The sequence below is a fragment of the Callithrix jacchus genome, chromosome 10 (genome assembly GCF_049354715.1).
Source record: "Callithrix jacchus isolate 240 chromosome 10, calJac240_pri, whole genome shotgun sequence".
Classification (NCBI taxonomy): domain Eukaryota; kingdom Metazoa; phylum Chordata; class Mammalia; order Primates; family Cebidae; genus Callithrix; species Callithrix jacchus.
Window position 1 is genome coordinate 6,252,477 of NC_133511.1, and position 22,196 is coordinate 6,274,672.

General features: G+C 40.6%; 1 long non-coding RNA gene and 1 other non-coding gene across 11 annotated transcripts in view; one reads left to right on the top strand and one right to left on the bottom strand.

The window, feature by feature from the left end:
- Positions 1-22,196, top strand: part of LOC128929024 (uncharacterized) — a 597,561-nt gene that overhangs the window by 269,256 nt on the left and 306,109 nt on the right. The window lies entirely within an intron of this gene.
- Positions 2,680-2,786, bottom strand: LOC118145890 (U6 spliceosomal RNA). Its single transcript, XR_004731377.1, has one exon. It is a non-coding gene; the product is annotated as a U6 spliceosomal RNA (small nuclear RNA).

Here is a 22,196-nt window from a genome sequence, read left to right on the forward strand (position 1 = left end):
GGTACTACTGATTGATTGGGGATGCAATCATAGGCTTGTTGAAAAGTGGTTGGCTGAGGCTATTTTTGGGTTGGGGGCCACAGAACTGGTTTAGTCAGTTTTCTCTTTTGAGTCATGGGTATGGGTGGAGCCAGTCAGACAATGGAAAGCAAACGTGAAAAATACCTCAAAGACCAATCTTAGGTTTTACAAGAGTGATGTTATTTACAATATTAATTGGAGAAGTTACCAGTCTTGTGATCTCTGGTGATGTTACACTTGAGCAGTAAGAGTTTATAAAAAACCAAGGTACCAAGATAGGGGAAAAGGGCTGTTTATTTAACTATGTCTACATCTTAGCAGAATAAAGGTCCCTCCCATAATCCTCGTGTTCTGGCCTTTCATTAGTCTTGAAAAGGCAGTTTCTGTCCCCAGAGGGGCATCAGTTTTGGCTAGGAATTATTATCATCCTTGCTTTAAAGTTAAACTATAAACTAAATTCTTCCCATAGTTAGCTTGTCCTACACCCAGACATCAACAAGGGTAGTTAGCTTGTGAGGTTAGAAGCAAGATGGAGTCAGTTTATGTTAGATTTCTCACACTGTCATAATTTTTGCAAAGGTGGTTTCAGTAATAATGTAAATATTCTGCACCTCAGTTCCGGAGGATTTTATCTTAAACCATCTGAAAAATGCTGTGAGGAAACTTACAGAATTAGGAGAGTCCGATTATCTTTGGGAAATGAACTAAAAGTCCTATTGTGCTTGTGGGGAAGATGGGCTCTTTCACTTTGGAGCAGGATTTGTCACCCTAAACACTTCTGACATTTTTGGTCAGATTATTGTTGTAGGGGCTGACCTGTGTAGTGTAAGATATTTAGCGCCAGCACTGCCCTGCCAACGAGATGCCAGTAGCATCCCCTCCTCTATTTGTGACCTTCAAAAATGTCTCCTGTGAGGACAAAGTTACCCCATTGAGAACCAGAGCTTTGGAAGAGTTAGTGGCAAACTTGTCATGCCTGGAGAAGTGCCGTCAGTGGTGGCAGGTACAGTAGTCAGGGGTGATCTGAAGTGATCCTGGCAATATCTACAACATCAGGAGCAACTTACATGGCATGTAGGGAAAGGTGTGACCCACAGAAAACAAAGAAACAAACAAAAACCACTGATGGGACAAGGAGAGGCTACCCAGTAATTCTCCTAGGTAAGGTCCTGGAATCAACACCTATTGCCTTGATTGACAGCTCTTGCCCCCTTTCTCGCACTACAGTCCAACGATGTGATGATCATGTGCTTCTGTCATCACTAACTCATTGACTGTTGCATATGTAGGATACCAAATTGTGCCACCCCAAAATATGCCTTGTTGGCCTGAGGATTATCTTGAGAAACAGCAGACCCAGGAGAAGTTCTGAAAACAGAGTAGATGTTAACCTTTTGTAAGAGAAATGTACATTTATCAAGGAAATTTCCATATGTAAGGGTGTTTCCTTCCCTGTACCAAAAAGAGAAAGCTGACTAAATTACAAGAAATTCTTACCAAGGAGAGACTTAAATTTGCCTAATCAGCCTTATTCTTGTTTACCTTACTTTTCCTGGTCACCTCCCCATAACTGGCCACCCCAACCCCTTCTTTCTTTGTTTCAATGGATGACAGTATTTAGCCAAAATTTTAAGATACCTGTTTGAAATTTGCTTATTTCTCTGAGTAACTCCCATGTATATATGAAGTATACATGTTAATAAGCTTCTGTTTTTCTCTTGATAATTTCTTTTGTTATAAGAGTCTCTTCCAGATTAGTGGACAGTACTTATCTGGCAAGAGATTTAGGAGATCCTGATTGGTATGTCTCCTTTAGCAATTGTGCATCTTTGTAGTAAGACACCAGATGTTCCATTTTTATGAGAATCCTAATTATCTGCTAATGACTGTTCCAGCTAATAACTCAGAAGGGTTGAGGGAAAATTATTTTTTCTCCCTTACAGATACCACTGTAGTACAGTCACTGTGTTAATGACTGAGGCAGAAATCAACAAATAGGGTCATTGCACCTAATGTAGAACTGCAGACAACGATTGTCACAGTACATTAGCAAATTGACATCGTGATGACATGTGTGTTACGATGGTAGAGCAGGTGTCATACCCCAGTGCGCCTGAGGAAATTACTGAAGGATTTGAAAAAGCATTAATGCTTAACCTGAAATTTCATGGACCAATGCCAATAATTTAGTGGGTAGATTAAGAAAATATGGAAAGGACACTCAAAATAGAACCATGTATAAATAGCACAGAAAAGTGGCAGAAGAAGCTTACATTGAACAAGATATGGGGTTAGATGGGTAAGATGGTTACCTCTCCAACTATTGCACAAGCTTTTGATGTTTTTGTCTTTATGGAAATCTGTGGTCTGCTGGTAAGAAATGTGCATATCGGCTAAATGCTCCCTAATAGAATCCCAGATGCTTGCTTTGTGTGGCTGGGAAATGGGTGGGAAATGGAAAAGGCAGGAAAGCCAAGATTCTGGTGTGATTTCAGTCACTGGGAAGGTCTTTGTACTCTGAACTTGCGGCCTGATTCCTATACAAGGACAGTGGGAGAGTGAGAGGCAAAAGATCAAGACAAATACATCTTCACAGAGAAAAAGCCACATGAACATGCATGCCCTTATGACGTGTCACGGTTCCATTTTTTTTTTTTTATAAATATGGAACGCTTCATGAATTTGTGTGTCATCCTTGTACAGGGGCCATGCTAATCTTCTCTGCATCCTTCCAATTTTAGTATATGTGCTGCCGAAGCGAGCACGGTTCCATTTTTCTACGTAGTAGTTTACTTTCTAACCAGTGTTTTTGTTACCATATTAATTATTATTATGAGTGATTTTATTACCGTTACTGTTTCTTTAATGAGGAACTGGCACTCATGTCTTATAAAACTTCAGGTAACTTTGTCAACATTCTTTTTTTCCTAGACAATCCTTCCCTATTTTTTCACTCTGCATTGGTATGTTAATTCTTTCCCAAGGAGAGTATGGATGGAAATGTTAGATTAGTTGAAAAGACATATTTACATAGCTCTGAAGAAAAGTACTAGTCCCCTGGATTAGCACAAAGCTTTAAAAAAGCTAATAAAGTCCCGAGAGGACAATTACAATGGATTTTCTGATGACAGAGTAGGAAAATAGTCCGTGTGCAATGAAGTCCTGTAGCCATCTGAGTCACTGCCACAGCCATTCAGCTATTCCATAGGGCCCTCATAACTCCTGTGGAAACAGGGCAAGAAAAACAAGAGGAACCGGAGAGGTGGGCATTGTTAGTGACCTACTGTGCTGGCTGAGAAGAGATTTGTGCCTATTTGGTTCTGTATCCTGCCATTCACTATGTTCTTCTCAAACAGTTAAAAAGGAACGTATTCCAATACACTGATTCTGATGTTGAGTATAATTGAGGTTGGATTTTTGTCACAAAATTGTACTTCAAATATATATAAAACTCAGTTTAATTTTCTTTTTTTTTGAGATGGAGTTTTGCTCCTGTTACCCAGGCTGGAGTGCAATGGCGCGATCTCGGCTCACTGCAACCTCCGCCTCCTGGGTTCAGGCAATTCTCCTGCCTCAGCCTCCTGAGTAGCTGGGATTACAGGCACGCGCCACCATGCCCAGCTAATTTTTTGTATTTTTAGTAGAGACGGGGTTTCACCATGTTGACCAGGATGGTCTCGATCTGTTGACCTCGTGATCCACCCGCCTCGGCCTCCCAAAGTGCTGGGATTACAGGCTTGAGCCACCGCGCCTGGCCAACTCAGCTTAATTTTCAAATGAGTTTCTCCACATACAAACTATTTACTTACAGAATGTACAAGAATGAATGCTTAAGTGAATAAAAATTAGGAAGAGACAAATCCTCATCATGTCAAAAACTACTTAGGTTTACTAATGGTTAGCATGTTTCTGTATCAACTTTAGGTATTTTTAGGCAATTTTCCCAGTAAAATTTTCTATTGCAATATCGATCTTAGAAGTTTTCAATATAATTGATTCATTTTAATATGCTGCCTCCAAGTGTATGTCTACATTTGTTCAGAAGAGTTTCGAAGGCTCTGTCACAGGGTTGATTTTTTTTTTATTCTTACAGTGTACTTGCAAATATTGAATAAACAAGATTTATTTTATCACATTCAAATGGATTTTTTTTTTCTTTTAGAGTGTTGAGGGCAATATGTTAAAATGTTTAAAGATTTCTGGTTTTGGCACAAATTATAAAATGTAAATTCAAAAAGTGTAGAGGTGAAGGGAAAGGTTCCCTTTTAACCTCTGAAAGTTCACTGAAATGAGCTGAGTAGGCCGATTAATAGAAGAAAAGGCATGGAAGTTTATTAATGTGCACGGGGAAAACCATCGCAGCAAAGTGTTTTCCTATAACACAATGAGATTCAGAAACTTATATACCCCTCTTCAGAGGGGAGAGAGAAATGAAGGTGTAGGCAATTTAGAGGGGTAGCGAGAGATTTTTAGGGGAAATGGGCCCAAAGAGCAGGCAACAGTTTGTTAATGATTCTCTTTGAAACCTGAATGAGCCCAAGAACAGACGAAGACCTGAGACACAGTTCCTCTAAGCTCCGGGGAGGCAGTGACAAATTTTGGGAAGGTAAGAGGTGGAACTTCACTGTGAACAAACATTTTATTATGTAGATAATATCTTCCCAGATAATTCCTTGGAGATGCTCTCGGAAGTATACATGAAGTCTGTCTGGCCTTTGTGAGGAGTTTTGGTCTTTTCTCCACAGTAAATCTGATGTGATTCCTAGGAAAGAGGTTGCATTAGTTTGTTCTTGCATTGTGGTAAAGAAACACCGGAGACTGGGTAATTTATAAAGAAAAGAAGTTTAATTCCCTCACAGTTCTGCAGGCTGTAAGCATAGAGGCTCCCGATCTTCTGGGGAGGACTCAGAAAACCTGCAATCATGGTGGAAGGCAAAGGGGGAGCCAATATGTCACATGGCTGGAGCAGATGGAACAGAGAGATCGGGTAGGTGCCGCACACTTTTCAACAAGAGCTCATAAGAACTCACCATTGCTATGACAGCACCAAAGGGGATGGTGTTAAACCATAAGAAACCGCCCCCATGATTCAATCACTTCCTGCCAGGCTCCACCTCCAGCACTGGAGATTATAATTTGACATGAGATTTGGGTGAGGACAGATCCGAACCATGTCAGAGGTTTCAAGACAATTTCTTTTGGAAGAAGTTTCCTTCCTCAGTCAGAAAAGAGAACTTCCAGAGAGAGCCCTTCCCTGTGCTTGGTTGGGGGTGAAATAAAAGATTAGAATGTCCTTGGTTTTTAGATTACTTCTGTCTTCCAATTTTATTTAATTTAAAAATGTTCAGGGTGCCAAAGCACTGTGCTTTGGGATGTTCTTTGAGCCCCAGCAAGTTTTTGTTGTCCCCTCCTTACACTTCCTGAGATGTTCTTATTACATGTGGGTACAAGGTTTCTGGGATCTTCTTGCAGCTGTGATTCTGTTAGTCTTTCCCCTAGAAAAAGGAAGCATTCTCCTTGTCTATGAGAAGCTGGAGGCATGTGCACTGCTTTAAATTCCCTCCCGAGGGCTCTGCAGCGAAGCAGTTGCATAAGTTTCTGTACTTACTGTGAATACTGCAGGCTGTGTCTGAGGCAGAGTGGAAATGATGGCACCGCTGTGTTCTGAAGAGGGACATGTGCCCATTGCCCACCCACATCCCACGACTCCCTGCCCTGCTAGCGGCACTGATCCCCTTTCCCTACCTGGGCAGGCACTGACAAGGAGATGGTTCATAATTCCTGCTGATGAATCCCTGGCACCTGGTGTAGAATTTAAAAAATCACTTTTTGTATGTGTGACTGTTTACTCCATTTGAGAGACAAAAACATTTCTCATACTGCAACAAAATAGTAAATATGAAGTTTCAACTAGAGCATCCTCAAACAATAGCTGTGGAATTTCAGAATGAAGTGTCAGGCCAGGATGTAGATTTTCAAACAGTTATATGAGAATTGGTTTACGACTCTAGGAACCTTTTATCTTCAAGAGGGAGATAAATAGGTTGAGAGAGCAGAGATTAAAAGAACATCTTGGAAGGTGATATATCAGGTAAAAGAGCCAAGGGGAGTAGTGGGAGCATTGCTACTTAGTTCATTCTTGGTGATGTGACAGGCATGTCATCAGGGCCATTGGAAAATCTTGATGAATGTTCCCTGCAGTTGGCAATACAGATGGTTGGTGCCAGTTTCTTGCTTTCCCACAGAAACTGAGTAACGGTTCTGTACCTGCAAAGTAACTGAATTTTCCTGAGATTGTGGGTCAAAGGCACGTACATTCCAGAGAGCAGAGCTGGAAGCAGCAACAGAAAGTTTAGTCCAGGGTCTGTTTAAAAGGCATTTCTTAGGCAGTGCGGCTGCCAAGGCAAGGGGGCCTCAGAAGTAAGAGGAGTGGGTTTCCCTGCAAAGGTGTTCCTGAGTGGATAAAATAACCAGCTACAGGAGAGGCCCTGGCCAGATCAAAGGAATTGCACTCAGAAAGCTCCAGCACCTCAGACTCTTGGAAGGTGCCCTTGGACAGTCAGGGCTAGAAATGAGAAAGAGAGAAACAACGTGCCTTGCATGTGAAGGCAGGCATTTGTCTGTGGCTGGTGTGGGCTGAAGCGATCTTACTTTTGAAAGGTAGAAGTGTTGCTTCTCTTGGAATGAAGACTTAATTTCTGAATTAAAGGTGTGTTCTGTGATTAAAATGTGATAATGACTTTTCTTACATAAGTGACATCAGTCATTGGATGCAGGGGTTTCCATCCAAAGTACAGGGGAAAGACAGCCACTACCCAGTGGATTTAAAGGGAGAATGGAGGCAAAATCAATGTACTTTGATGGTTTTACTCCAGCAATCCACTAGAATTTTTGGTATTTGTCTAAAACACCTGGGATTCTCTTCCTCGTGTTTAATGTCTCAAGGAGGCGGGGACATGGCTTTCTAGGCTTTCTGAGACCAGTGCTGAGCAAAACAAAACCATAAGTATATAAAGCAAAGCCCATAGGCCATCCACAATAACCAGTACCTACTTTCCAGTGCAGAAGGCACAGGAGGGTCCTCAGGTAGATCCAGAATGGGTCGTAGTTGGCCAGTAGGCCTCTGAGAAAGAACAACAGGGGCTGCAAATCTCTGAAAAATCATTTCCCTCCAAGATGGCACTTTGCTCAGACAGGTTCCTGGCTTCTTCCCCTTCTCTCCCCTTACCTTCCTTTTCTTCTTTTTCTTTTTCTTTTTTCCCAATTTATTGTCCAAATGGGCATGGCCAGGACTAGAAGTTGAAGGTAGATTACAAAATGAGGGTGAACTAATCAATTCAAAATTCACAGGTGACTCTGGTCAATAATAACTGTACATTTTGAGTGCCACTGGATTGTTTGCAACTCAGTGGACAAATTCTTGATGAGACAGATGACCCATTTTCATGATGCGTTTATTTCACATGGCATATCTGTATTGAAACATCTCATGTACCCCATAAATATATACAGCCACTATGTATTCATGGAAATTAAAGATAGAAAAGCAAAACCGTCTTCAAGAAGCTTAAAGACCTGTATACTTCTTTTGCCATGCATATGACAGAAACTTCGTTTTCAATGTTAATTATTAAAAATTATTATAAATACTGTGTGGCAGAAGATTCGTGGACCTTGTCTCCAACTAGAGGAGCACTAGCATAATAAGGACCCTGAGAGGTAATTTCTCCTAAAGTTGCAGCCAACTTGAGTTTGTATGGCAAAAGCTTCAGGTGCTCCCCATCCCAGATCAGGATACTGGATGGAGCTGGTGTCATCGTGGGAGGCTGTATATTGGGTGGTTAAAGTTGTAGGTATCCGAGTTTTCTTACGTGTCAAGTCCTGGCTCCACAGCAGGCTTCTACAGTTTATAGAAACTCTTTGTGCCCCAGTTTCCTAATCTGCCAAATAGACGTGGTCATAGAACTTCCAGATGATTGTTAAAAGGTTTGAGTAAAAGATGTATTTAGAATGCTCTGGCACATGGCACCCCAAAAATATTCTTTCATTAATTTGTGAGATGTTCTCTTTCAACCAGGAGAGGTAAAGAGGAGGAACTGCCTGATAGATTTTGATGAAATGTAACTCTTAGGGAAGAACAAGGCAAGATAAAAATCTCGGATTCTTTCCAGTGGCAGGTGTACTACAGAGATTGGTATTTCCTTCTGAAGGGAGAGCTGGAGCCACATCAAACCCAACAAAGCCACAGTTGCATGAAAGTGAGTGTCCAGGGACTTAGCAAAAAGAGCCGTCGTTGTGTCAATCCAATGAGTGGGGATTTCTAAACTTGCCTGTGGGTCTTCCAAGGCACTGACACACAGGGAATTCTGGTGTCCTTCTAATACTGGATCTTCTTAAACTCAGCTTAGAAATAATTTGCTGTATTTTTCTTTTGCAAGAAAGCGAATCTGCTGCTCTGGATATGACTTCCATGGGGTGGTAATGAGGCTTTCTGTAAAGTACCAGGTAATGGCTTTAGGTACCTTTTGTTTCCTTTGTAACTGCTGTGGTGCAAAGGCTGATTGATGGATGTCAGCAGGAGAGACTGCAGGTAAGAACAGTTGGGGCCACTGTAAGGTTTCAGAGTGAAAGAGAAATGAAGGTTTAGATCTAGCCACATCTGTTTGAATTCATTCATAGAAGCCAGACTGGAGCTGCTCTAGGGCAGAGCTTTGCAACCCAGTGCCCAGCAGGCTGGCTGCTCAATAAATATTTGCAATATCATATAAATGGGAAATTCGGAAAAGAAGACAAAATGGAGTAGAGGTGGGGGACAGACTAGGAAGATTTCATGTTGTGGGGAGAGAAAACCGTAAAGCGAAGCCAGGTAGGATCAGGTATTCGTTTGAAAGACAGTAGGGTGCTGGTTCTGCTTAGGGCAGTAGACAGGGTAGAATGGCTTGTCAGGGGTCCGTGGAGGAAGAATGTGATGGCAAGTGAAGGCAAGGAGAAGGCAGAGCAGAAGAAAAGCAATTCCATTTGAGGGTGAGAGCATTTCTCTGCGGCAGGAAAGAGCAATCAAGTCACACAGAGATCAGCGGAGCTGTCCTGGTAGTGGCAGCCTCTGATAGGCACAGTGCTCACCCTGGAAGGCTGCAGTGGAGCTCACACAGGAAGCCGTGGGAGGAGGAGAGTCAGAGAAACAGGAATGGGGAGAAATGTGAATAGTCAGTCTTTATGTTTATTTTGTAATGTCATTGAGAGTTAGCAGATTAAGTAATTTCCTTCTTCCTTCTTTTTCTTTTTCTCTTCCTCCCTCTCTCTCTCTCTCTCTGTCCCTTCTCTTTCCTTCCTTCCTTTCTATTTTTAGAAGGTTTGTAAGATTCATTTTTAATACACAATATAAAAATTTCGCCTTATCTAATAACCTATGAGCTCATGGGGCCATGTGTATGGAATGACTTTAATGAGGATACTGCAAAAGTAAAGGGTGATTATTAGGCCAGGACCGAGGCTGGGAACCTCCTGGTCTCTCACCAGCTCTCAGAAGGGGTGTCTTGGGTGAAGTCCACGTGACCTAACGGAAAGTCAAATATAAAGTGATTGTTTTTCTTCCTGCTGCATAAACTACTTTAGAGTGAAATTGTAAAACACAAAGCTGAGCTTCGATAATGCCTCTGGGTGCAATATTGGCGGTGTGGTGGTTTATGGAGAATACGTGAGGGCAGCTGCATTCTGGCCAGCAGCCTGAATCCAAGCATCGCCCCCCAGGTCTCTGACTCAGCCTGAGCTAATTTACTCTGAGCACGAGGCACACTATCCACATCAAAAGAATGTACGTAAGTAGATGTAGTGCAGCATTCCCCTGTGGTTGGTTTTACTTTGCTCTCGACTGAAGCTTGGCTGCCATCTGGAAAAATGTCCTAACTTCACTGTTGAGCCAGTAAAGCTGGACTAATGTGAAATGGCACAAGCTTTCAAGTCAGGCCACCGGAGAGTGAAAGGCTGCCGTGGAATGGGGGAGGGTGTAGTACTAGGTGAGTGGCGGTGGAAGGCTAGAAATGCAGCCAGGCCAAGCCCTTAACTGAATTCCACAAATGGGATGGCTCCTGAGTGGAACAGTGTGATGGTTATGGAAACAAACTTTTGAGTTGGCAAGACACAGGTTCTCATCCCTGGCTTGGCCCTTTAATGATTTGACCAAGTTATTTAAAGTCTCTGAACCAATTTCCTCATAAATAAAATGAGGAGAATAATGCCGACCTCAGTAGGTTTTCCTAAGCTGCACGCTGGAATTCACTAGTGCTATGATTTGAACATGTCCCCAAAGTTTATGTGTTGAAACTTAATCCCCAGTACAACAGTGTTAACAGGTTGGACGTTGATGAGGTGGTTAAGTCGTGGGGGCTCCATCCTCATGAATGAATGAATACCTTGGGAATGAATTAGTATCTTGGGGATGGATTAACTTTAGCCCCCTGCCCTGCTCTCTCTCACTCGTGCTCTCTTGTCCTCTGCCTTCTACCATGGGATGATGCAACAAGAAGGCCCTCACTAGCTTTGAGCTGCTTCACCTTGGGCTTCCCAGCCTCTAGTGCTGTAAGAAATAAATCTCTTTTTTTTCTTTTCTTTTTTTTTTTTTCCTTTTGAGACGGAGTTTCGCTCTTGTTACCCAGGCTGGAGTGCAATGGCGCGATCTCGGCTCACCGCAACCTCCGCCTCCTGGGTTCAGGCAATTCTCCTGCCTCAGCCTCCTGAGTAGCTGGGATTACAGGCGTGTGCCACCATGCCCAGCTAATTTTTTGTATCTTTAGTAGAGACGGGGTTTCACCATGTTGACCGGGATAGTCTCGATCTCTTGACCTCGTGATCCACCCGCCTCAGCCTCCCAAAGTGCTGGGATTACAGGCTTGAGCCACCGCGCCCGGCCAATTTATTTTCTTTATAAATTACCCAGCCTCATATATTCTGTTATAGAAGCAAAAAACAGATGAAGGCAAGTAGGGAGGACCTAAAACTGTCCTGATGCCACTGCAATTCAGTTCAGAAGAAATCAATCAGAATCACCAGGACTGGCACCTGGTGTTCATATGTGAGGACCCCTCACAAGTGATGCTGGTGCACCACAAGGGCTGAGACGACTGTGGACTGCTTAGTGCACACTCAGGAAAGAATCTCCATTACAGGAGAAAGGTTTCAATGACAAATGCTGAAAACATACTTCCATAGCGTTTAGCATATACCAAATACTTGGAAACAGATAGATAGCTATTTTTGCTTACCCTAATTTTATTAAGCCACGTTATAATGATGTGTAGGGGAGCTTAACTGTAGGCACTAGAGAACACCTACAGAGTATGAGTTTTACTCTCTGGAGTGTTAAGTGTGTTAAGAGAAAGCATATCAAACCTTAATGATATTAGATTAAGGGAATATGTTTTTTTAAAGTGCAGTGTCAAATTGTTGTCAAAATAAGTCAGCATTCATAGTTTCTTACCAAGTCAACTCTTTGTGGGAGGCAGGAGAGGAGAGTGGCTGAGAGTGTGATCCTCGAGGCTGCCTGTCCACGTTCCATCTCTGATTCATTCACTTACTGGCTGGGTGGGCTGTTTAACCTCTCTATGCTTCAGTGTCCTTATTGATAAGATGGAGATGATACTGGTACCTGTATCGGGAATGCTGTGAGGACTGAGTTAATACAAGTATAACTCTCTGCAAAATCTGGCACTTAGTGATTGCTACTAGCCTCAGCTAGCAGTAGTAAAATACATCCGATAGCACTTAAAATCATAATTTTACTGTGTTAAGTGTAATTGAATTTTTTAAGATCTGTATGTCAAAAGTGTACAAATTCTAAAGTAATATGCATTTGGAATTTCTTAGAATCACTTGAACGTCTTGTTAAAAATTAGAATTCTTAGTCTGGTGCACACAAGATGAGGAGAGTCAGGTGGTGAATTACTAACCACAGTGTCACAGGCTCTGCCTCAATGAGTGGGTGGCACTGAGCAGCACAGGACATGATTATTGTGACAGGAGATCAGCTTCGAATGAGATCACGTGCCCTCAAATTTCCCCAAACATAGGAAAACCCTTTCAAAAACAACATAGAACCACCAATATTATGTGAAATCCTCTATGTAAATTGGGAAGCACGAGCTGCAGTTTCATTCTGCAGCAGTGCATGTATCATAAATATTTGAAGCAAGAAAAAAAAAACTACTGAATTATTTGCCAAAAATTCACTGGAATCATATTTCACTCACTTGCGAAGAGGCCTAAACTAAATCATCTATGTTATGTTATCCTTCTTTGCCAAAAATGAGTCATGTTGCATCTTTCAAATACAGAAATTACTCTTCCCTCTATAGATGACATGATCAATACTTATTAATCTCACACTTAAATAGTCAATAGAGAAATTTACTTTTATAACTTGCATTGAAATTTCTGATATTTCATTTTGTCTTGTTTTAATGTTATATCATCTTTGTCAAAATTATAATTTTACATTTGTAATTTCATATATAGTATTGCCAAGTGTTTATAATTTTACTGATTTAACTCAATATTTTATTACCAGATGTAGAATTTTTTTAAATTCTGAGGGTCACAGGCTTCTTACTAAATTTTTTTGAAAAAGACAAGCATCAGCATTCACTCCTTATCTCTGAAATTCTCTTTGCCCTTCTTCTGAACCCAGGAAGGTGGTGCCTTCTCTCTATTCCAATTTGATTTAAAACTCATTAATTTTGTTTTTGTAGAATCTTACAATTCCTGAAAAGGTAGCAACTTAACATGACTTTTTTCTTAAAACACATTTTAAATTGATATATAATTACTATATATATCTATAGAGTACAATGTAATGTTTTGATACGTGTACATATTACATAGTGATCACTCAGAGTGATAATACCACCTCAAACATTTATTTCTTTGTGTTGGGAATATTCAAAACCCTCTCTTGAAGCTATTTTGAGATACACCCTATTATTGTTAACTCGAGTCACCTGCTGTGCAAAGAACACCAGAACTTATTCTTTTCTAATTGTAACTCTTTTTTTTTTTTTTTTTTTGAGGCAGGGTTTCACTCTTATTACCCAGGCTGGAGTGCAATGGCGCAATCTTGGCTCACCGCAACCTCCGCCTCCTGGGTTCAGGCAATTCTCCTGCCTCAGCCTCCTGAGTAGCTGGGATTACAGGCACGCGCCACCATGCCCAGCTAATTTTTTGTATCTTTAGTAGAGACGGGGTTTCGCCATGTTGACCAGGATGGTCTCAATCTCTTGACCTCGTGACCACCCGCCTCGGCCTCCCAAAGTGCTGGGATTACAGGCTTGAGCCACCGCGCCCGGCCTCTAATTGTAACTCTTTACCTATTGACCAGCTTTTTCCCATCTCCTCCCAAATATCTTCCCCGTGCTCTGGTAACCATTGTTCTATTTCCTGCTTCAGTGAGGCCAACTTTTTAAGATTCTATTTATGAATGAGATCATAAGTTATCTGTCTTTCTGTGCTGGCATATTTCACTTACCATAATGACCTCCATTTCCATCCATGTTGCCATAAATGACAAAATTCCACTCATTTTAGGGCTGAATAGTATTCATTATATACATACACACACACACACACACACACACACACACACACACACACCATTTTCCTTGTCTACTCATCCATTATTGGGCACTTGGGTTGATTTCTTATCTTACCTGTTTTCAATAGTGTCACAATAAAAATGAGTACGCAGATATGTTTTTGACATACTGTTTTCCTTTCCTTTCACTGTATTCGCTATATACTGAGCAATAGTATTGCTGGCTCATATGTAACTTTTAGTTTTAATTTTTTGAGGGACCTCCATACTGGTTTTTTTTTTAAATTGTACTTTAGGTTCTGGGATACATGTGCAGATCATGCAGGGTTGTTACATAGGTGCATACATTACCAGGTGGTTTGCTGCCTCCGTTCCACTTTCATCCATATCCAGCATTTTTCCCCATGTTATCCCTCCCCACCCCCCCACTGTCCCTCCGCTAGCCTGCCCCACAACTGACCCCAGTGTGTGATGCTCCTCTCTCTGATTCCACGTGTTCTCATTGTTCAACACCCACCTGTGAGTAAGAACATGCAGTGTTTGGTTTTCTGTTCTTGTGTCAGTTTACTGAGAATGATCCACATTCATCCAAGTCCCTACAAAGGACACAAACTCATCGTTTTTTTGTGGCCGCATAGTATTCCATGGTGCATATGTGCCACATATTCCCTGTCAGTCTATTATCAATGGGCATTTGGGTTGGTTCCAGGTCTTTGCTATTGTAAACAGAGCTGCAATGAGCATTCATGTGCATGTGTCCTTATAGAAGAATGGGTTATAATCCTTTGGGTATATACCCAGTAATGGGATTGCTGGGTCAAGTGGAATTTTTATATCTAGATCCTTAATGAATTGCCACAGTGTCTTCCACAATGGTTGAACTAATTTACACTCCCACCAACAGTATGAAAGTGTTCCTATTTCTCCACATCCTCTCCAGCATCTGTTGTCTCCATATTTTTTTAATAATTGCCATTCTCACTCGCGTGAGATATCTCAGTGTGGTTTTGATTTGCATTTCTCTAATGACCAGTGATGACGAGCATTTTTTCATGTTTGTTGGCCTCATGTATGTCTTCTTTTAAGAAGTGTTCATATCCTTCGCCCACTTTGGAATGGGTTTGTTTTTTTTCTTGTAAATCTGTTTTAGTTCTTTGTAGATTCTGGATATTAGCCCTTTGTCAGATGGGTAGATTGCAAACATTTTTTCCCATTCTGTTGGTTGCCAGTTTACTCTTATAATGGCTGTATTAATTCACATTCCCACCAACGGTGCATTAAGGATTTCCTTTCCTCCACATTGTCACCAAGATTTGTGATCCTTTGTCTTTTTGGTAATAGCCTCTCTAGCTGGAGTCAGGTGATCTTGTGTTTTGCATTCCCCAGATAATTAGTAATACTAGGCATGTTAAAAATATACCCATTGACTATTTATATATCTTTTGAGAAATGTCTGTTAAGGTCTTTTGCCCATTTTAAAATTAGATTATTTGTTTTTGACATTGAGTTTTTATATATTCTGAACACTGACCCATTGTCGGTTATATAGTTTGCAAGTATTTTTTTTCCATTTTGTCGTTTGTTTCTTGACTCTGATGGCTGCGTTCCTTTGCTACGCAGAAGCTTTTTCGTCTGATGTAATCCGATTTGTCGATTTTTGTTTTTGTTGCCTGTACTTTTGTGGTCTCACAAAAAAATCCCTGCCCAGTCCAATATCATAAAGTATTTCCTCTATGCTTTCTTCTAATAGTTTCATAGTTTTTGTTTGATTAAAAATTTTTAATTAATTCAGTTTGATTTAAAATATTAACCTTGTTTTCAAATAATTGTATGATTCCTGAAATGGTGGCAAATTAACATGTGACTTCTGTGTAGAGAGCAGCCAGTAAAGGCTGCGGAGGGACAGGAAAATTAATACATCTATAAGCAGGGAAGTAAAAATGAGTAGGGTTCCAAGTAGGCCCAAAGTGCCATGCCAGAGAGGAAAAGAGTGGGGTGGTACGTATGGGTAATCGTCAGGGGAAAGCTTCGACTTCCCACCTCTTTCCTTTTCCACATGGCCCTGGGAAGAATGGGCTGGGGATTGGACAGCAATGCGAAGTGATGCCCTGATGCTATGTTCGTGTCATCCCTCCAGGCCCCTGAAATACTCACTGCCCAGCCATTGGGACAGTTGGTACCAGCAGCTTTCAGCTGAGTCCCTCTGCAGGGACTTCCCTCAACTCAGTGCTAGCTTCTGTCTCAGAATCTCCTTGGGAACCCAACCAGGCTTCAGTTTGATCTTCTAGCCCCTGAACAAAGCCCTTCACCACCTCTGTTTCTTGGGCCTGGTGATGACAAATCAGGGAGATAGCGATTGTGAAAAGCAAGTCGGAAGTGTAAGGAGTTCCTCGGAGGCCCTGGTGATTTAGGCACAAGAAAGTTTTGAGCTGAGATCAACACCACAGAATGAGTGGTGGCATATCTTCTACATTCAGGTCCCATATTTCCAAGGAGAGACACAAGCCAAGGGAGGGGCCTCTGATAGACCAGTGAAGCTGCAGTACACTGACTATGATTGTCCTAACTCCTTCAGGGATTTAAGATGAGAGAGGGAGAAAGAGGGCAGTATCTATTTCTAACTCTGGCGAGAAAGATCAAGAGAGGGCAACATCTGTTTCTAACTCTGGCTAGTCAAATCAGTCTGTTTTTATCTGTAATTTAATTCTGTATTTGCTCTGAACTGTGGATCAAAAAATGGCTCCATTAGTAGTATATTGTTCAGTAAAAGCTACAAATATTCAAAATCACAATTAGCCATTTTTTTTTTAAACAAATGGGTACTTTTTCAAGTCCTTAAACTCTGAATAATACATACTAGTTTTAGAGGAAAAATGTATTTCAATATAGATAAACAAGTCTGAATTTAGTTTACCAAAGATTGCTGTTTTTTATAGGCACAGTTGCAGGTGCTAAATGTTCCTATAGATTCATAAATCCCAAAACCATCAGAACGGGGTAGTCATCAACTTCAGATAAACAATCCTACAAATGATGGAGTATTAGGTCAGATTACCTCTCACCTGAATTTTTGCACGTGGTAGGATTAGACAGAAATGGATTGAGGATTTCACATGAGAACCCATTACTTGAGGGGCATGGCTGGATCAGGCCGGATATAACAAATGTTATGCAATATCTTAGCTGGAAAAGGCCCCGTGAGGCCCCTCTCTAATGGGCTGTGTGTAGGTGGTCTGTGCACTCTGGTAATTCGGTTTTCATGACTGCAGGACCTCTTCCAAACAGTACCTGAAAAGATGCTTACACGGAAACTCGAAAGAGCCATTCAGCAAGTATATTATGAGTATGACTAAATTCCTTTTGTACATTTGGCTATATTCTTTATTAAATAGTAAATTATAAAATGTACAACTCAATAAAGTATACACATTTGGGATTACGTGGTGAAATTTGTTTTTCTATTTGGTATAATAAAATAATTGGGAGATGCTAAGGGACATTTCTAAATGTGTCATATTTTTCTTTTAAAATCAGTTCTGGCCGGGCGCGGTGGCTCAAGCCTGTAATCCCAGCACTTTGGGAGGCCGAGCCGGGTGGATCACGAGGTCAAGAGATGGAGACCATCCTGATCAACATGGTGAAACCCCGTCTCTACTAAAAATACAAAAAATTAGCTGGGCACGGTGGTGCGTGCCTGTAATCCCAGCTACTCAGGAGGCTGAGGCAGGAGAATTGCCTGAACCCAGGAGGCGGAGGTTGCGGTGAGCCGGGATCACACCATTGCACTCCAGCCTGGGTAACAAGAGCGAAACTCCGTCTCAAAAAAAAAAAAAAAAAAAAAAAAAAAAAAAAAATCAGTTCTAAGTCATAATTTAAACACAATAAAAGCACCCACTTTTAAGAGTACAGCGCAATACATTTTAAGAAATATATATGCCATGTAACCCGTATCCAAAAAAGCATCAAATTGCCTCTCTTTAGTTAACCCCCTCCTACTCTCAGTCCTAGGCAACCACTGCTTTACTTTTTTCACCATAGATCTGCTCAACATTTCATAAGCACTTGCTTAGGCTTCCTGCGAATAGGATTGTATCTTACACATCTGCGTTTGGCTTCCTTTGCTCAGCACAATGCTTTTCAGATTCATCCATATTGTAGCGTTTATCAGTATTTGGTTCATTTTAGTTGCTGAGAGTTATTCAATTGTTTGAATATACCACATTTTGCTTCTCCGTTTATGTGGTATTGATGAACATCTCGATTTTTTACAAGGTTTTAGCTAATATGAATACATGTTATTGTAAGTCTTTATGTGGACACATTAAAAATGTATTAACATTATTTTGGAATAATTTTAGATGGGTAGAAAAATTGCAATGATGGTACAGATTGTTTCTGTACACTCTTTTATTTTTTGAGACGGAGTTTCGCTCATGTTACCCAGGCTGGAGTGCAATGGCGCGATCCCGGCTCACCGCAACCTCCGCCTCCTGGGTTCAGGCAATTCTCCTGCCTCAGCCTCCTGAGTAGCTGGGATTACAGGCACGCCCCACCATGCCCAGCTAATTTTTTGTATTTTTAGTAGAGATGGGGTTTCACCATGTTGATCAGGATGGTCTCGATCTCTTGACCTCGTGATCCGCCCACCTCGGCCTCCCAAAGTGCTGGGATTACAGGCTTGAGCCACCGTGCCCGGCCGTTTCTGTACACTCTTAACCTACCTTCCCCTAATGTGAACATCTTCCATAGTCATTGTTAAAACTAAGAATTAACACTGCTAACAGCACTCTTAAGACTCTATCCAGATTTTACAGATTTTTCAACTAATGTTCTTTTCCTGTTTTAGGATCCAGTCTAACATACCACGTGGCCCTGATTCCTCACGTCTTCCTTAATCTCCTTCAAGCTATGGCAGTTTCTCAGTCTTTTCTGCTTGTTATGACCTTGGCAGTTTTGAAGAATTCTGTACATCAGATTTTGTACAGGATGGCTCTCAATGAGGGACATTGTTTGATGTTTTCTCATGATTAGACTGGATGTTGGGTTTTTGTGAAGACCGCCAGAGAAGCAAGCACCTTCTCATAGCATCATATTAGGAGGATATAATATCAGTATGATTTATTAATGGTGAGGTTGATCTTGATGACTTGGTGCTATGGTTCGGATATAATTTGTTTGGCCTTGCCAAGTCTCATGTTGAAATTTGATCCCCAGTGTTGGGGGTGGTGCCTAGTAGGAGGTAATTGGGTCATGGGGGTGGATTCCTTGTGAATGGCTTGTTGCTGTCCTCCAGGTAATGAGTGAGTTGGTACAAAGATAATTGCTGTTTTTGCCATTGAAAGTATTGGCAAATATATCTAGTATCTAATATTTAGTAACACCTCTGTTAGTTCCCATGAGAGTTCCCCAGAGAACTGGTTGTTCCCCAGAGAAATAAGCCGGATGCCTCCTCCTCTCTGCTTCCTCTCGTTATGTGATATGCACGTGCCAACTCCCCTCTGCCTTTCACCATGAGTGGAAGCTTCCTGGAAACAGATGCTGCTGCCATGTATCTTGGACAGCCTACAGAACCATAAGCCAAATAAACCTCTTTTTTTTAATTTTTTTGAGACCCAGTCTCATTTTGTTACCCAGGTTGGAGTGTAATGGTGCAATCTCGGCTCACTGAAACCTTCACCTCCCAGGTTCAAGTTATTCTTCTGACTCAGCCTCCAGAGTAGCTGAGTCATCACCACACCTGGCTGATTTTTATATTTTTAGTAGAGATGGGGTTTCAGCATGTTGGCCAGCCTGGCCTGGAACTCCTGACCTCAGGTGATCCACCCACCTCAGTCTCCCAAAGTGCTGAAATTACAGGCATGAGGCACCATGCCCGGCCAAATAAACCTCTTTTCTTTATAAATTATCCCACCTCAGGTGTTCTTTTATAGCAACACAAAAGACTAAGACACTTACTGTTCCACCATATTCCTCTACTGAACTGTTACCATTTTCTCCCTTATGTGCTTCTAGTAGGCTTCATGCGGCTAAAAGGCTGTGTTCCTTTCTGGGAAGTCTAGCGGAGAACATGTTTTCTTGCCTTTTGCAGTTTCTAGAGGCTGTTTGCATTTCTTATCTCATGGTCCCCATCTGTCTTCAATGGTGGCAGTTGCCAGCTGAGTCTTGATCACATTGCCTCACTCTTAGGCTGACTCTCCTGCCTCCCTTTTTCATGTATACAGACCCTTGTGATTATATTGCATCTACTCAGAATATCCAAGCTAATTTCCCCATCTTAAATCCAGCTGATTCTCTATCTTAATTCCATTTTCAACTTTAATTCCCCTTTGCCATGTAATGTAACATATTCACAAGTCTTAGGGAATAGGATCTATGGGAGGCCATTATTTTGCCTACCACAAGGTTATAATCAAGTATTCCAATACATTATAATCCAATATATTATTTATTTTGTTGCTCCAATTATTCCACTTTGCCTCTTTCAGGTTGGTTTCTGTGTCTTTAGGACGTATCTCATTTTTTTTTTTCTTTGATTGATTCCTTATGAGGAATTCCATGAGCATGACAAGATGCTCCAGGCTTATCTTGTGTTTTCCCTGTCCCAGTCATTTCTTGAGGAGTCTGAGTTTTTTTATTGGAGAATAACAATTAGAAACCACAATCTGGGGGCTGAGTGTGCTTATTACCACTGAGAGATTACTACTTCTAAACTCTCTCAGTAGACAGAGCTGGGAAATACATGTATGTATAGTTAACCAATGTGCACACACAGATCTGTAATTATTTCTGCATCTAGCTATTTGTGTATATACATTAAGATAAAATTACATTCGTGTTGATTTCCCCAACTCAAATCCAATACAATAGGGTTTGTTCAAATCTCATCCCCTTGCTTACTGTAACCTTTTTCTCTGACACTGAGAAATCTGGCTTCCAGGATGTAATTTATTTTCTTATTCTTTAATCTTTATATATATGTAAAGTGGTTTCAGAATCACTAACCCAGACCTCTATGAGAAACAGATTTATCAACTAGCATAGTGTGGTTTCAGTATGACTAACCCAGATCTCCATGAGAAACGGATTTATCAACTAGAGTAGCATTGATTATAGTGACTATTTTTTCATCTTCAGCTGTATAACTTCCAGTCACAATAGCATTTCCAGTGTGACTTAGGTCAGGTCTTCTTCCCTGCCCACCTCAGTGAGGTTCATGTCATTGAAATTCAGTTAGACTTTTTTTCCCATTATCTGCATTCCATCCCTGCCGTCTTGGCTGATTTTAAAGAATTTCCATATAGTAATGTTTACTTTTTTAAATGTAAAATTCTGTGGGCTGTGACAAATTTGTAGTCAGATATTTATCAAGCCAGTATCATAGAAGAGTTCTATCACCATAAAAATTCCCTCATAATACGTTACCACTCTTTCCTTTTTCCAATCCCTGACAACCACTGATTGATTTTCCCTTTTTCATCGTTTTTCCTTATTAGTAATGTCGTATAAATGAAATAAAAGGTTGCCTTTGAATTTAGCTTCTTTCAGTTATCAAAATACATTTAAAGTCCATCTGTTTTGTTGCATGAATCAATAGCTCATTGCTTTTTATATTTCTTAGTGATAGTCCATTATATCACTTACCTCAGTTTGTCCATCTATTCACTTATTAAAGGACTTCTACGTTGTTTCCAGTTTAAGGTGATTGGCTAAAGCTACCGAAAACATTTGAATACGTGTGTGTGTGTGTGTGTGTGTGTGTGTGTGTGTGTGTGTGTCTAAGTTTCATTTCAATTCATTTGGGTAAATATCTAGAAGCATAATTGCTGGATTATATGTTAAGTCTATGTTTAACTTTATAAAACTGCCAAACTGTCTGCAAAAGTGGCTGTACCATTTTGTATATACCAAGAATGAATGAGCATTCTTGCCAGCATTTGGTATTGTCAGTTTTTAAGACATCCATTTAATAATTTTAATAGGTGTTTAGTGGTGCTGTCTCATTTTGGTTTTAATTTGCGTTTTTCTAATGAGAACTGACGTTGAGGCTCCTATTCTGTGCTTTACGATGTTTGTGCCCACTTTTTGGTTGAGTTGTCTGTTTTCTTGTTGAGTTATAAGTGTTACAAATCTTATGTCACATTTATGGTTTGCAAATATTTCTCCCAGTTTGTGGCTTTTCAATTTTTTAATGGTGCCCTTGGCAGAACAAAAGTTGTTAATTTTAACCAGGCCTAATTGATGAATTTTATCTTTGTTGATCATGATTTTGGTGTCATACCTAAGAATTCATAGCCACACCTAATATCCCACTGATTTTCTGATGTTTACTTTTACAAGTTTTATAATTTAAGTTTCACATTTAGGTCTATGATCCATTTAAGTAATTAATATATTATAAAATATGTGGCAAAGTTTATTTAATTTTTTTCAGGTGAATGTCCAACTGTTCCAACGCCGTTTGTTAAAAGGACTTTCGCTTCTCCATTATATTGCCTTTAATCCTTTGTCAAAAATCACTTGACTACATTTGAATGGTTCTATTTCTATACTCTTATTTTGTTCCATTCATCTGTATGTTCACTTTTTTTGCTAA